This window comes from Corythoichthys intestinalis, chromosome 12 (genome assembly GCF_030265065.1).
Source record: "Corythoichthys intestinalis isolate RoL2023-P3 chromosome 12, ASM3026506v1, whole genome shotgun sequence".
NCBI classification, from domain to species: domain Eukaryota; kingdom Metazoa; phylum Chordata; class Actinopteri; order Syngnathiformes; family Syngnathidae; genus Corythoichthys; species Corythoichthys intestinalis.
The window spans coordinates 28,912,713-28,927,259 of NC_080406.1; the positions used below are offsets into that span (position 1 = coordinate 28,912,713).

At 37.4% G+C, this 14,547-nt stretch overlaps 1 long non-coding RNA gene across 1 annotated transcript; it reads right to left on the bottom strand.

The window, feature by feature from the left end:
• Positions 1–9,919: 9,919 nt before the first annotated feature.
• On the bottom strand, positions 9,920–14,149 carry LOC130927346 (uncharacterized). Its single transcript, XR_009066393.1, has 3 exons — positions 13,713–14,149; positions 12,089–12,201; positions 9,920–10,866 (listed from the first exon to the last, which is right to left on the bottom strand). It is a non-coding gene; the product is annotated as an uncharacterized LOC130927346 (long non-coding RNA).
• Positions 14,150–14,547: the final 398 nt, after the last annotated feature.

The following is a 14,547-nucleotide window of genomic DNA, read 5'->3' on the forward strand; positions in this document are numbered from 1 at the left end:
CCGATCCATAAAGTTAAGCTGTTCTAAAAAAAACACTTTTCCACTGTTGAAAAAGGTGTAAGGAAGGGGAAAAAATAGGGATTTTTTTTTATTTTTTTTTTACTTTTTTTTTTTTTTGACTCAAAAATATAGTTCAGATGTTTTAGTATGTTGTTTTATACATTAGTATGAAAAAGTATCTGAACCTTTTGGAATTTCCCACATTTCTGCATAAGATCACAATGAAATGTAATCTGATCGTTGTCAAAATCACACAGATGAAAAAACTGTCTGCTTTAACTAAAACCACCCAGACATAGGTTTTCATATTTTAAAGAGGATAGTATGCAAACAATGACAAGAGTGAAAAATGAGTAAGTGAACCATCACATGTAATATTTTGTGCCCCCCAGCCCCACCCCCCCTTTGGCAGAGATAACTTCAACCAAACGCTTCCTGTAGCTGCAGATCAGTGTAGCACATCGATCAAGACAATCTTGGCCCATTCTCCTCTACAAAACTGCTGTAGTTCAGTCAGATTCCTGGGATGTCTGGCATGAATTGCTGTCTTTAGGTCATGCCACAGCATCTCAATGGGGTTCAAGTCTGGACTTCTTCTGAAAACATTCTGAAGTTGATTTACTTCTGTGTTTTGGATCATTGTCTTGTTGCAGCATCCATTCTCTTTATAGCTTCAACTGTCTGACAGACGGCATCAGCTTTCCTTCAAAACATCCTGATAAACTTTTGAATTCATTCTTCCGTTCATGATTGCGAGTTGTCCAGACCCTGAGGCAACAAAACAGCCTAAAATCATGATGCTCCCTCCATAATGCTTCACGGTGGGGATGAGGTGCTGATGTTGGTGAGCCGTTCCATTTTTCCTCCACACATGACGCTATGTGTTACTCACAAACAATTCAACTTTGGTTTCATCAGTCCACAAAATATTTTGCCAAAACTTCTGTGGAGTGTCCAAGTGCCTTTTTGCGAACATTAAACGAGCAACAATGTTTTTTTAGACAGCAATGGCTTCCTCTGTGGAGTCCTCCCATGAACACCATTCTTGGCCACAGTTTTACATATACTTAATGTGTGCACAGAGATATTGGACTGTGCCAGTGATTTCTGAAAGTCAGACACTCTAGGATTCTTTTTTTTTTTTACCTCTCTGAGTATTCTGCGCTGAACTCTTGGTGTCATCTTTGGTGGACGCCCACTACTTGGGAGAGAAGCAACAGTGCCAAACCTTTGTAGACAACTTCTCTGACTGTCGATTGATGAACATCGAGACTTTTAGAGATGGTTTTGTATCCTTTCCCAGCTGAATAAAAATCAACAATTTTTGATCGCAGGTCTTCAGACAGCTCTTTTGACCGAGCCATGATGCACATCAGACAATGCTTCTCATCAAGACAATTCTTATAAGGTGTGTGTTCTATAGTGGGCAGGGCACCTTTAAACCACTCATCAGTGGTTGGTTAAAATGTTTGGTAAAAATGTGTTTCAATTGCTCTTTAAGTCTCCTTAGGCAGAGAGTTCACTTATTTTCCCCCTTCTGTCATTTTTTGCATGCTATGCTCATTAAAATATGAAAACCTATAAATGTTTGGGTGGCTTTAGTTAAAGCAGACACTGCATTTTAATCTGTGTGATTTTGACAAAGATCAGATCTCATTTGATGGTGATTTTATGCAGAAATGTGACAAATTCCAAAAGGTTCAGATACTTTTTCATACCACTGTATCATATAAACATTGAATTTGGCACAGGGATGTCTACACTTTTTATATCCACTGTGTACATTCTAGAAGTTAACATGAATAGGTATGTATTTATAGGTGACCCAAATAAAAGAGACCCCGAATTTGGATTGGTATAATTTCTTTTTCTTCTTTTCAAAATAGAGACTCGAGGTTAAGCTGGTTTATTTTTGATATGATGTGATATTTTAAAAATATAAATAAATAAAATACAGTAGTTTTTGACAGCCTCTCTGTAATCTGAAGAAATAAAAGACACCTATCCAAGTTTTTTTTTTTTTTTTAAATGTATTTTTTATTTTGTAACCCTATATTGTGCAACAATGCTAAGATCTATTCCCAAAAGAAGTGTATAGTTGAGGGAAAATACAGTGCAGCTGTAATTATCATTCACATAATTGTACAATTTTGACAGTAACACTTTATTTGAATGCTTCTTATGTCAGTGTGTTAAGAAGGTCATAATTATGATATCTAACCAAATGTCATTAAGTGTCCTAACAGTTCCTAACACTAAACCATAACCCAGACATTTGAAACAATGTCAACTTTGCAACAAAAGTGATGTCCTAACAGTTCCTAACACTAAACCATAACTCAGACATTTGAAACAATATCAACTTTGCAACAAAAGTGACAAGTTACTGAATGACACTTAATGACATTTGTCATACGCATTCATTCATATTCATGACAGGTCATGTCATGATTGTACCAATTTTTTTTCTATATCAGCAAAAACTGAGTTTTACATATTGGCCTGGTCAAGATGTGAGATTATTAATCTGTCCAGTGGTCCTTTTTGAATGGCAGAAGTATGTGACATTCCACCAGGCTGTCATGAGCAGAAGTGCTTGTGTCAGAGATACGATCATATTGAATGCTTGCCCCGTGACAGAGAAGTGTGATGGCCACAGCCACATAATGAGACGGTGACAATGTCATCTTTTATTTATTTATTTATTTTATAGTTCCCCACTATGCCCTGGTTTAACAAAAAAATGCACTCCAATGCAAAATACATTCTACACTTGGGAAGCAATCTTTTCCAAAGTCTGTTTGCTGTTGATGAATTAATGAGGGGCTGAGCAGAAACCTTCAAAGGATTTGTGTTGACAACACACCTGCCAATGTCATCAAGGATGAGATTAATGGGTTTAAATGATGGCTCATTTGTCACACAAACGGCTTGAATGCAGCCAATAGTGCTTTAAACTGAGACGAGGACAAACAGGACTTACATTCACTAGAAGAGGCCTTTTTGAAAAATTCAAGGGAGCGCCGCTGAGCCATGTTATTACATTTTTTTCGCAACGTTGCAAAATTCTCAAAATTACGCAAAGCCCCACGTAAGCGCAAATTTTGGTGAGTTTTCGTCCATGTTAAGGCCTCCAAATTGGCCATTTTCATTTGCCATGAAAAAAAAATAGTAAGCCTTTGCATTCCAATAGGGCTCTCACGCCAGTTAATGCTCGGGCCCTTATAAAAATGGAGCCGTCCTTCAGGTAAAACACTACTGCTTTTGTCCACAAGCACAGCCAAACTCAACAACAACAAAAAAAAAGCTGCTGTGGGTTGCTTTAACCCTTTAAGGTCTGGGCCTATTTTGTCTGATTTTGCATGCCTTTGAAGTTGCCTTTATATTTCAAAGAAAGAATTGTTTACGATGGCCTGCTTTGGTCCCTTTTTTGTGACACCTTGAACTTCATGTCCAAACTGTTGTTTCCTTCACCGACCAATTATAAATCATCATTTTGGGCCCAAGAAGACCAAAAATTCCAAATTCGTTTTGTCAAAATTTTTAATATTGATGTCCAATTGACAACCAAACATGCGTAACGAACCGTTTTGAAACTTTGTAATATTTATTCAACATGTTAGGATAAACATTCAACCAAAAAAATTTAGAATAAATAGTCTTATATTTGACAATTCAACATAAACAACAGGTATAGCCATAGGCGTTTTTTGCCTTTATACATGCTCTAGTCAAAACACGTTATATACAGCAGACCGAACAGTGAAAAAATATATACCATCTAACACAAAAAGTGTTTAGAGGCCATCTCTTTATGAGTTTAGGTATTGCGGCCCATCACCTGATGAAAACTATGTACACACAATCAAGCTTCTTGAACACACATTTATATACACAAATTGAGAAGACTGATTGTGGGACAAAAAAATATATATATTACATTGGGGGGGAAAAAAGTATTTTCAAAAATATTTACAATAAACAAGTTAAAATTTTTTCAGGCATGCCACTCCGAAAAGCAGTTTCGTCCTGGAATTCGACACAGGGCGACATCACACAGCCCACACTTCCATGGGGTGTCGGTCCTCTTTCCACCCTTCCATTTTCATTTCACTTTACTTTCATTGTCACTATAAATGTACATGAAAAAAAGTCAGTATTTATGAAAATAATAAAGAATAAAATAAAAATATCTACAGCAGACATGTCCAAAGTCCGGCCCGGGGGCCAAATGCGGCCCATGGTCAAATTTCATCCGGCCCCCAGCCTCTGTCATAAAATCAATAACATCTGGCCCGCACACAGACTTAATAAACTGCAACCAGCATATGAAGCAGCTTACACACGAAATGCTGCTCCTCATTTACCCACTAAAAGGCAGCAGCACTTTAACCCTTTATTGCCAAATGTATCACATTTGATACACCTAAAATTTCATGATTTTGAGACTAATTTAGAATTTTGACATTTCTTTTTGGAAAAAAAAAAAAATGATGGATACAAGTCAACACATGCATCTGAAGGTTCCATGAGAAAAAAACATGATTTAGCATGGGTTATAGTTATTAGAACGCTTATTACACATACTCATTTTGACTTTTCTTTTCACAAATTTGAAAAAAAGGTTTCATTAGGACCTTATTTTTCAAATTTTGGGATTCTCTGATAATTGCTTCATGTTGCAGGTATTTAAGGGCTAAGCAACATTACTCTGTGTGACCCTCTACTTCCAATTTCCTAAAATGGCGACGATCGACAAAAAAAGTTGACTGTGACGGCCGACGCTTCAAGGATAGGTGGAAATTGGACTATTTCTTCACTAAAATACGCAACAACTGTGTCTTGCCTCATTTGCAAAGAGACAGTCGCTGTTTTTAAAGATTTCAATGTGAGGCAATATTACCAAACAAGACACGCTGACATGTACGACAAGATTACGGGGAAGATACACAGCGAGAAATTGAAGCAACTTGAAGCGAGTTTAATTTCACAGCAGTTGTATTTCGCAAGAGCCTGAGAGACGAAAGAGAAGGCAGCAAAGGCTAGTTGCGAGATTGTTGAAATTATTCATTAAAAAAATAATAAAGCAAATGTGACACACTGAATGGCTAGCTAAATTTTGCTTAAATATATTGTTCTACGTAAAGGACGTCGGCCCCCCACATTTTTACCACGCCAAATCTGGCCCCCTTTGCAAAAAGTTTGGACACCCCTGATCTACAGCAATAAATAATAATGGAAATCTGTATGTATGACAATAGAAAGAATACCATAGCTGAATAGTTGCTACATCCCTAATCTGCATATAGAAAGATCACCACAATTATAAATTCCTGCCTTGGATACACACAGTGCACGTACGACTTTGATCTGATATGCACATTTTATTATTATATACACAAACACACACTTATATTGCATCAGAATTAACTTTGTCTTGCAATATCAAAAGAAACTTTCAAAAGAAACTTTTTCAGCATTAAAAAAAAAAAAAAAGTGAGTTTGCTTACCTCTGCTCGTCGATGGCGTCACCCACGTGTTCAAATCCGTCACTATCTTCACTCGAGGACTCTTCCGAAGAAGACGATGATGACGAATTTGGACCATCCTCTTCCTCAAGTTGATCAAAAAGCACAATTGCTTGCGCTAAATTTAGTTTTCCGTTCATTCTCAAAGTCACACAAAGTCGCAGCTCGATCCAAACGGCCGTCGCTCGCCACCTCGCTGCTTCAGAACACTCCTCCCTCTCGTTCGGTGGAACCTCGCACGGCAGTTATATTTATTTAAAAAATGCATTTTGTGCTTCCACTGTGACTTCGAAAGGGTTCGTTTGATTTGTGTTTTTTTCATGGACCTCCGTTTTGAAAAAGGACAAGAAATGATGGAAATATAGACATAAACAAATGATCCATGCAGCGTTTTAATGTTTTTTTGAGAGGACAATAAAACTATAAAACTTAAATGACAATATCTCACGTTTTAGTTGGTCAATTGACTTCAAATACTAACGAGAGTAAACCGCAACTTCCGCACTTTAAAACGAGACCAACCAACGGCATGTGGGTGACGTAATTAAAACGTGAGGGCGCTTCAAAGACGACGTGCGCTGAGGACGCGCCGGCGCGTCCTTCGACTCTCAAGGGTTAAGACCACATACATAAAAAAGTCAAATTGTGGAGAAAGGGTAAACCTCAGTCTACTACATTTCTCAGTTAATTTAACGTTAACAGTAGAAAACACATACAGGAGGACACCTCTGTAAGCAGCGTTCTACTCGAGTTTTGCTGGTTAGCAAGTGCACACACTTTAAGGTTATACTACCTCTGATGCAGGTCGGACTTTCAGTAGCAAAATTAGTGGTGTGTTCCCGACTTCCACAACACTGACGTCTTTTTACATTACTTACAGTGGCTGCTGCTGGCTGGAAACAAAATCTAATATGTGTGTGTGTGTGTGTGGGGGGGGGGGGGTCAAGTCATCAGTCAATCAAATGTGCGTTTAGGAGCTGGACCGGCACATTTAGCAAGTGAAAAGAGGTACATGTAAGTCTGAACATAATGAAAATAATTTACTTAACTCATTTGCTCCCAAAAACGAATGAATACGTTCTATTTTAAATTGCTTCAGTGTCCCAAAAACGTATTTATTAGGGCTGTCATAATTATCGCGTTAACGGGCGGTAATTAATTTTTTTATTTGATCACGTTAAAATATACTACTTACTTGTTTTTTGTTGTTTGGCGCCCTCTGCTGGCGCTTGGGTCCAAATGATTTTATGGGTTTGGGGAGTGAGCATGGTGTAATGACATCAACAATGGCGAGCTACTAGTCAAATTTTAATAAAACGAAAACATTAAGAGGGGTTTTAAGATAAAAATTCTATGACTTGTACTAACATTTATCTTTTAAGAACTATAAGTTTTTCTATCCATGGATCGCTTTAAGAGCATGTAATTATGTTAATGCCATCTTGTTGATTTGTTGTTATAATAAACAAATACAGTACTTATGCACTGTATGTTGAATGTATATATCTGTCTTGTGTCTTATCTTTCCATTCCAACAATAATTTACACAACAATATGGCATATTTTATAGATGGTTTGAATTACGATTAATTGATTTTTAAGCTGTAATTAACTCGATTAAAAGTGTTTATCATTTGACAGCCCTAGTATTTATACGTCTTTTGCGTTTTTTTTTTTTTTTTTTTTTACAAGAGGCTACTATAGGTTCCTATGTATCTAAGATACAATGCACAAAGCTCAAAACCCATTTCAAAGCAATAAAACTGGCCACTGGATGTCAGGAGCGCATTTGGTAAGAACTCTTTTCGGGCCAAGAAAGGAAGTGAAGAAAAATAGTTAGGAAACGGAAGTTGGAGGGATTGTCACGCCTGGGTGTGGGTTGTCATGTCTTGGTATATTATTGTCTCTTCCTGCTTTATTTTGAAGGCTCAACCTCCTGTTTCCACCTGTGCCCCATTCCTCATGTGCTTAAAATGTTTGTCACTCCCTAGTCTTGTGCCAAAGTGTCTTCGCCCTTCGTTGCCACCAAAGCCAGTCCATAGCCAAAGATATTCTAAGTTGTAAGTTGTTCATAGTATTCTGCCATAGCTCTTTGTTATTTTGTGCCTCATGCATAGCCCTTTGTTGTAATTGTATACTCCAGTGCATTTTGCCTGGCTCTCTTATTTCTCGTTTTTATTATTTTTGTTTCATAGCCCGTTTCCTCCTACTGGTGCGCCCTCAGTTTGTACTTGCCTCTGACCATTTTATGTTATTAAAAGACTGAATTCTGCATCTGAGTCCACTCATCTTGTCTAAGTGTGACAGGGATCTTGTGAAGACGCGTGAGAATTTGAGAAAAATGTGGAGAACGATCAGGAAAAAAAGGCAAACGACACTGGAGGATTGTTTTAAAAAGAAAACGAAACCATCATCAAAGAAGGATTCAAAAAAATCTATCTTGATGAGACAGACGGTGACGTCTATAACAGCGTCAGGTTCCACACGCGTTCTGCGGAGCTCACGTTGCGTTACTCCTTAGCCCGAGGTTGAAACCAACGATGAAGATGATGAAAAAAGTGAGCCCGATCTTGATCCGGACTCATCAGATTACCACCTCATTCAACCGGGAGCAACCGAGAGCCTTCCCCGTTGTTATGTGCGCAAATAGTTCAACAGTTAATAGTGTAGTTACGTGTAAATAAATTGTTACTTTGCCATCAAAAGCTGTATTTGTCTTGTTGTTTATCTTATTTTGTTAAAGGAAAACATTATTCAGATGTTTGGGATGTAACTAAAGAAAAAAATAGCTGTGTATAAGTCAAAGTTATGTTTGAAGTGTATGCTTTCACAAAAAGCTCAATATCTGTTTTTTCATCAGAAATTGGAAAATTGCTCAAACTGAGCTATTTTCTAATGCTGATTTCTAAAGAATGGAAGAAGATTTTTTCTGCTAAAAGAAGAGAGTCTAATCTTTCTTTTGGTGGGTTCCATGTTTATATAGCAATAGAACAGAATTTTCTGTGGGCCTTGCAAAATCAGTCAAAATCCAGTAAAACGGCCGGGAGCGAAGGGCCTTGTTCCAGTGAAAATGGCTGGGAGTGAATGAGTTAATAATGGTGTAGTCAATTACAACAATTAAAACATATGGGAAGACAATCTAAATGACCTATACAACTGAACTCATTATATAACGCAAATGAGGTTGCTTAAAAGTTGGTGGGGACAATTTGAGCATCCTGAAAAGTTGGTAGTGTTTTGTCCCTACCGTCCCTATGCAGACTTACGCCTTTGCTAATGACAGCTGTCTTCCGGTGTCATCCGGCAAATGATCTCACTTTTGAATGGATGTAAAAGATCCGAGCTGGACATCAATGGAGTTGGTGACATTTGACAGGATGACAGATAATGAAATCTATCATAAGCATTCAAAAGTCCCCAGAGAATTCTGGAGCATGGGCTCCAGAATTCTTTTCGTTTGTCACGGGAAAGGCCAAATGGGCCTGTGCTGGGCATTCTAGTGTTCATGCCCATGACAGTGTCATGTCATAATTATGACGGTCTTATGACGCCGCTGTCAAATAAAGTGTTACCTATCAATCCAAATAAATCAACAAATAAGCCACACTGGCCGCAGGATTCAAAATGCGGGGAAAAAGAGGCTTATTGTCTGAAAATTGCTGTAATATACTTGACTGAATTCCCAGATACTACACTTCGAAGTTCTTCCTAAATATTTAAAAAGAAACTGTTCCTAAACATTACATGTGTATATTTACAAGTTTAAGTAAATTAGAACAGAACTGTAACTGATAAATGCACTCTAGTGAATTACAAAAGATCGTTTGAACATTTAATTTAGTCACTCTTTTGCGTACCACTAGAGGGAGCTTGCGTACCGTTGGTGGTGCTCGTATCACACTTTGAGAACCACTGCTCTAAAGTAAATCTCTAAGTCCTCAAAATTGTCTATTTTGTTGCAATGTAAGTAAAATGAATGGACAGCCGTTTGTGAAATTCATCCCGCTGCGGCTATTTAAGCATCTTAGTGTAGATGATGGGGGAAATCAGACTTTATTAGTAATGTCAGGACGCCCCAAGGCCAGACAGTCAGATATGAATCACATGTCAGGGTCTCATCTTTCATTGCTGTACCAACAGTACAGTTGCGCGTGTTGTGTGTCTGCCTGTTTTTGTTAGCGCGTTTGTTGTGCTGACCTGGTGGGCGTTTGCTGCTCGCCGCTCATTCCCTCGCCTCGCTCCGTCTCATTTCTGTGCACAAACTTGCTTTAATCTCACATCCTGATGCGTTGTTGCTTCCAGACTGCACCCAATTTCGGCAAAACAAGATTGCCGTCTAAAAAGCAGATGATTTACGGTGTACTGCTCAACAATTACTGTGGTATCCCAGAGGAAAATTTTATTGCTCAAAGCTTGCTCTTCTATAGCTCGGGAGATAAATTTGAGATTCTCATCTTAGCCTCATTGCAGTTTCTATTTTGTCTAAAATGTTTCTCAGATGTTTCTCCTAAAATTCACTAGGAGAAATAGGTGAGACAATAAATTAGAGGGAATCATACTTGAGACTTAAGGGAGATACCTTGCTAATCTCAATTCAGTGTTTTTAATGACTCCTTTTTCTCCTTTGAAAAAGAAAATGAGCATTATTGGAGCTACTATGGAGAAATATACGAGTCTCTCGCTCACTCTCCCTTCCATGCGCGCGCGTCTGCGCGCACACACACACGAGACACTTAAATCATGTGACCCTCTCCTCCCACCTGACTGGATTCACCATTCTAAACACAGATCATCCACTTCATAACATCTTGATGGACCAAAGAAACAATGGTGGACACTACTCTCTCGTCACTGCAGGACAGAGGGATACAGAAGATACACCCAAAGCCATCAGGCTTTATTATTCTAGAACAAATGGCTTTAGTGAATTCCAACACAGTCATATTACTTGAAAATTGAGTACTGTTGAGAATTTTGGTCAAAGAATGTGGGCGGGCAAGTGGTGCGGACCCAAACGCAGGCAAATGGAGGCAAGGCAGACAGGCGGGCAAACATTTTTTAATTAACACCAACAAAAAACAAAGTGCAAACAATTTACAACATTTCAAATAGCTATAATAACATCAACAGCCATAATATTAACAAAAGTTCAACACAGTTTTTAAGACAGCAAACAAAAATTAAGTCTCAAAGCCCAGCAGTATTAGGGCTTTGAACACTGCAACAAATGTCTAAGTACATCTAGAATTTATGTTGTACCCCTCATGCGACATTTGTTGATCAAGGCTTTTTTCGACTGGTGTCCAATCATCCAGCGTACTGCAGCGCATGGTGTAAGCTGCCAGTATAAAAGAAAGCACAAATTAGAAATTGAACTACAAACTGTAATTTCTGGAGAAATTACTATGGGGCTTTGCTATGTGGAGATACAGATCTTAGCCCTGCACAGATTGGTTTGGGGACCTTTCGAGGTTGGAAATGAATGGGAAATTTGGACGTCCATGACCGTCAATGGCTTCGACTTACATATGCGTCAATGAAGTCCAAGTACATTGACGTCAATAGAATCTACATACTTGGCTGTCAATGGCATGGACGTACATAGCCCTCATCGGCAATTGAGTACTTGTGTGTCAATGCAATGTGAATGACAATGGAAATGAATGGGAAATTTGAACGCCCATGGCCGTCGGTGGAATCCAGGTGCATTGGCATCAATAGATTCGACATACATGGCCGTCAACGGCATCAATGCGATATTAATTACATTACAAGTGAATTAGAAATTAGGACGTGGCATCCCATTAAAAATGAATGGAAAGTTTTTAGCAAATTTCCAAGGAACCGTAATTTTTTCCCCCCAAATTCTGTATACAACTTTTATGCCACTCATCATCCCAGAATTTTTGATGCCCCAATGATGACTTTTTTTTTTTGTGTGAAAAATCAGCGTTCACATGCGAACGGAAAATTTTTCGAGGCTGGTTGAAAAATTCATTTGCAAATCAAATATATATATCAAATGCATTTCAGTGTATTTTTTACTTTTTCTCATTTCAAATAATGGGCAGCTAAAACAGTTCAGAAAATTGTCAAAACATTTTAAAGAATAAAGTCTAAAATTGCAATCAAGTAGTAATAGAGGTCTGCAGGTCGCAACAATTAAAAAGCTTTTTGCAAATTGATGCCTATAATGGAATTTCTTCCCATTTTCTGAGTCGCTTATCCTCAACAAGATAATTTTGATTTTAAAAGAACATCTTTAAATCAATCAATCACCACCCCCCCCACGTAGAAATAATTGTACGAATGGAGTTGCAAAATTCTGTCACCAAAATACAGTTTCAAGGGATGTTACACTCCCTTTTCTAGACATTTCTTTTAAAAAAAAAAATCCTGTAAATCAATATTTGTTCCCTAAACTGCCAATATTGATAATAATCCCAGTGATCAGACACTAATAAACAAAATGGTTATTATAGTGTCCAATGCAAGTTAAAAATAACAATCACTTTAAAAATTAGATAAGCTGTGTAGTAAGATAATAACTCAATTACCACCTTGGTCATCTCTGGGTGAGTCAGGGTCTGGGTCATAAAAGCTCATCTTCTTCGGTGGGTATCGCGCTCTTTTGGGCATCTCTTTTTTATTATTTCCTGCTGGGCCATTCAATCTGTGAAATATAATACATTTTAATTTTAAAAAGTGGTGCAATGTCTTATTTGGTTTTACACTGTCATCACATCTCATAATTTGGTACAGCAACTTCTTAATATCTTTAGATACACACATTGTGTTCATTTAACCATATTAGACCACCGAAGGACTGAAAAATATCATTTAAAATCCCCCATACCAATCATCGTAAAACAAAGAGACATCAAAGTAAAAATCCATGATGATAAGATTTCTGTAAGAATTGCACTTTTATCGGACAAGTTGTTGGGCTCTTCTTTCCTGTACACTGCTCCTAAAAAAAAACTTTTTATTGCTAATATATCGTGAAAAGATGCACCTTCTCAATTCCCTATGTCTCAAGTTTTTAATGTTAATAGGATGACCATATTTTGATTTCCCAAAAAAATAGGCAGAGCAGCATGTCCTCGGGGTACTTAAATGATACACAGAATTTACTCAAAGATGCCTTATAACTACATTTTTAAAGTATGCCTTCTCTGTATGGATAGAATATTCCGTTATACTACAAAATAATCTCCATATCCAGAGACACAAATTCAGATAGGCTTCCCAGATGTTTTTCAACATGCAACATTTATTTTGCCAAAAATAATCTCCCTTGGCTGTTTCCAAAGAAGTCATCCTTCTCCTGTCCAATTCAGCCGATCGGTGTACTTCCGCCAGCTGTCTGGCTTCATGGCACAATTGTAACGTGTGTGTCAAACATAGAGCTCAGAGAAAACAAACCAGCGAGCGCAGGGGTCGGGAGATTGAAGGAGAGCGGGAGGGGGGCATTGAGCAGATAATTGACCATGGAAAACCGGCGATATGATCCTTTTAATTTCAAATGAGTAATTATGAAGGAACTCTTCACTATTAAAACTAGGAACTTTTTTCTCCACCAGAGGGCCCACATGCTCTTTGGACGAATAATGCCTCATTTATAGATTTTTTTTTCTCATTGGAATTCAATGATTTTTTTTTTCCCTTTGGCTTAATGTGATTATGCAATGGATTATTTTACAGTATCATTAAAACAACAGTTCATACAGATAATGTTGCGCTCAGGAAAAAAAATACAATTGTTAAAAAATAAATAAATAAAAAAAGAAAAATGATATTTTGAAGTAATGCTACTCTTACATGAGTGACATTTTTGCCTACTCTATCCACCTTTGGTCACCCCAATGTAAACTCGTTGCATGAAGCTAGAGAAAATGGGTCTCACTGCAATGAGAAGATGTTCCAATTGTACACAATTTATGTAACTCCAAGACTGTCTAGGGCCACTGTTTGTAGAAATAATTCCAAAGTTAATATTTTTACATGAATATATTTACTTCAGTAAATTCATGGCCCCCCAAGCTAGCTAGCTAGCTAGCTTCACTATTTGCCACTTATTGCCGACCAGTCCCCCCCCCCCAAAAAAAAAAAACTATCAGAACTAGCATAAACACAAGCCATATAAATTATACCCAAATTCCGTTCCACAAAGATGTTACTTACCCTCTTTTTTTGTCCTGAAACGGTTTCTTCCTCCATTCTTCCTGACACCAACTTCATGAGTAGTACGACTTGACGTCGTTAGGTCAGCCTCCCCCTTATGAGTTAACCAATGACGAAGCAGCATTTGTGACTGATGGCGCTTTCTTCCAATGTAGACGTTAGGTCTGCATTATCTTCAGGGTTGAAAGTTCACAGTGTTTCGCGCCACATACAGCTTGACAGTGCATGAAGAAAACAGCGCTGCAGCGCCGGTCAACGCTGAGTGGTTTCAGCTGCATTTTAAGTAAGAATTAATTTACAAAACTGTTCTTTATATACGCATGACTACATAAGGCTAATAAAAATAAATAAATAAATAAATAAAAATCTTTTTAAAAATATTCATAAATTGAGTTTGTTTGGCTTTATTAATATACAATACATTTTCAGTTCTTGGAGTTTTTAAAGCCTTGTTTTCATTTTAATTTAAGCTAACTGAAATGTTTACATCTTCATTAATTCAATATCATATTATTTCGTTTTTATGAAATTTAATGACCTTATAACACCATCATAATAACAATTTTAGAAGGGTAACATTATTACACGTCAGTAAGAGTTTTCCTTTGTGCATTTTGTACCTACCGGTCTGTAAATGTACCACCGTGATCGTTTTCATTATGATTATTGATTTTTTTCTAACTATATGTTAATCAATTTCTCTTTATATATAATAACTATCTCTTCATATATAATATACTTTATAATTATTCAATTACTATAACCCTTTTCATTCTGAATAAATTGCATACCATATTTTGTGCACTTCTATATGTAAAATCATATTTATGAACTA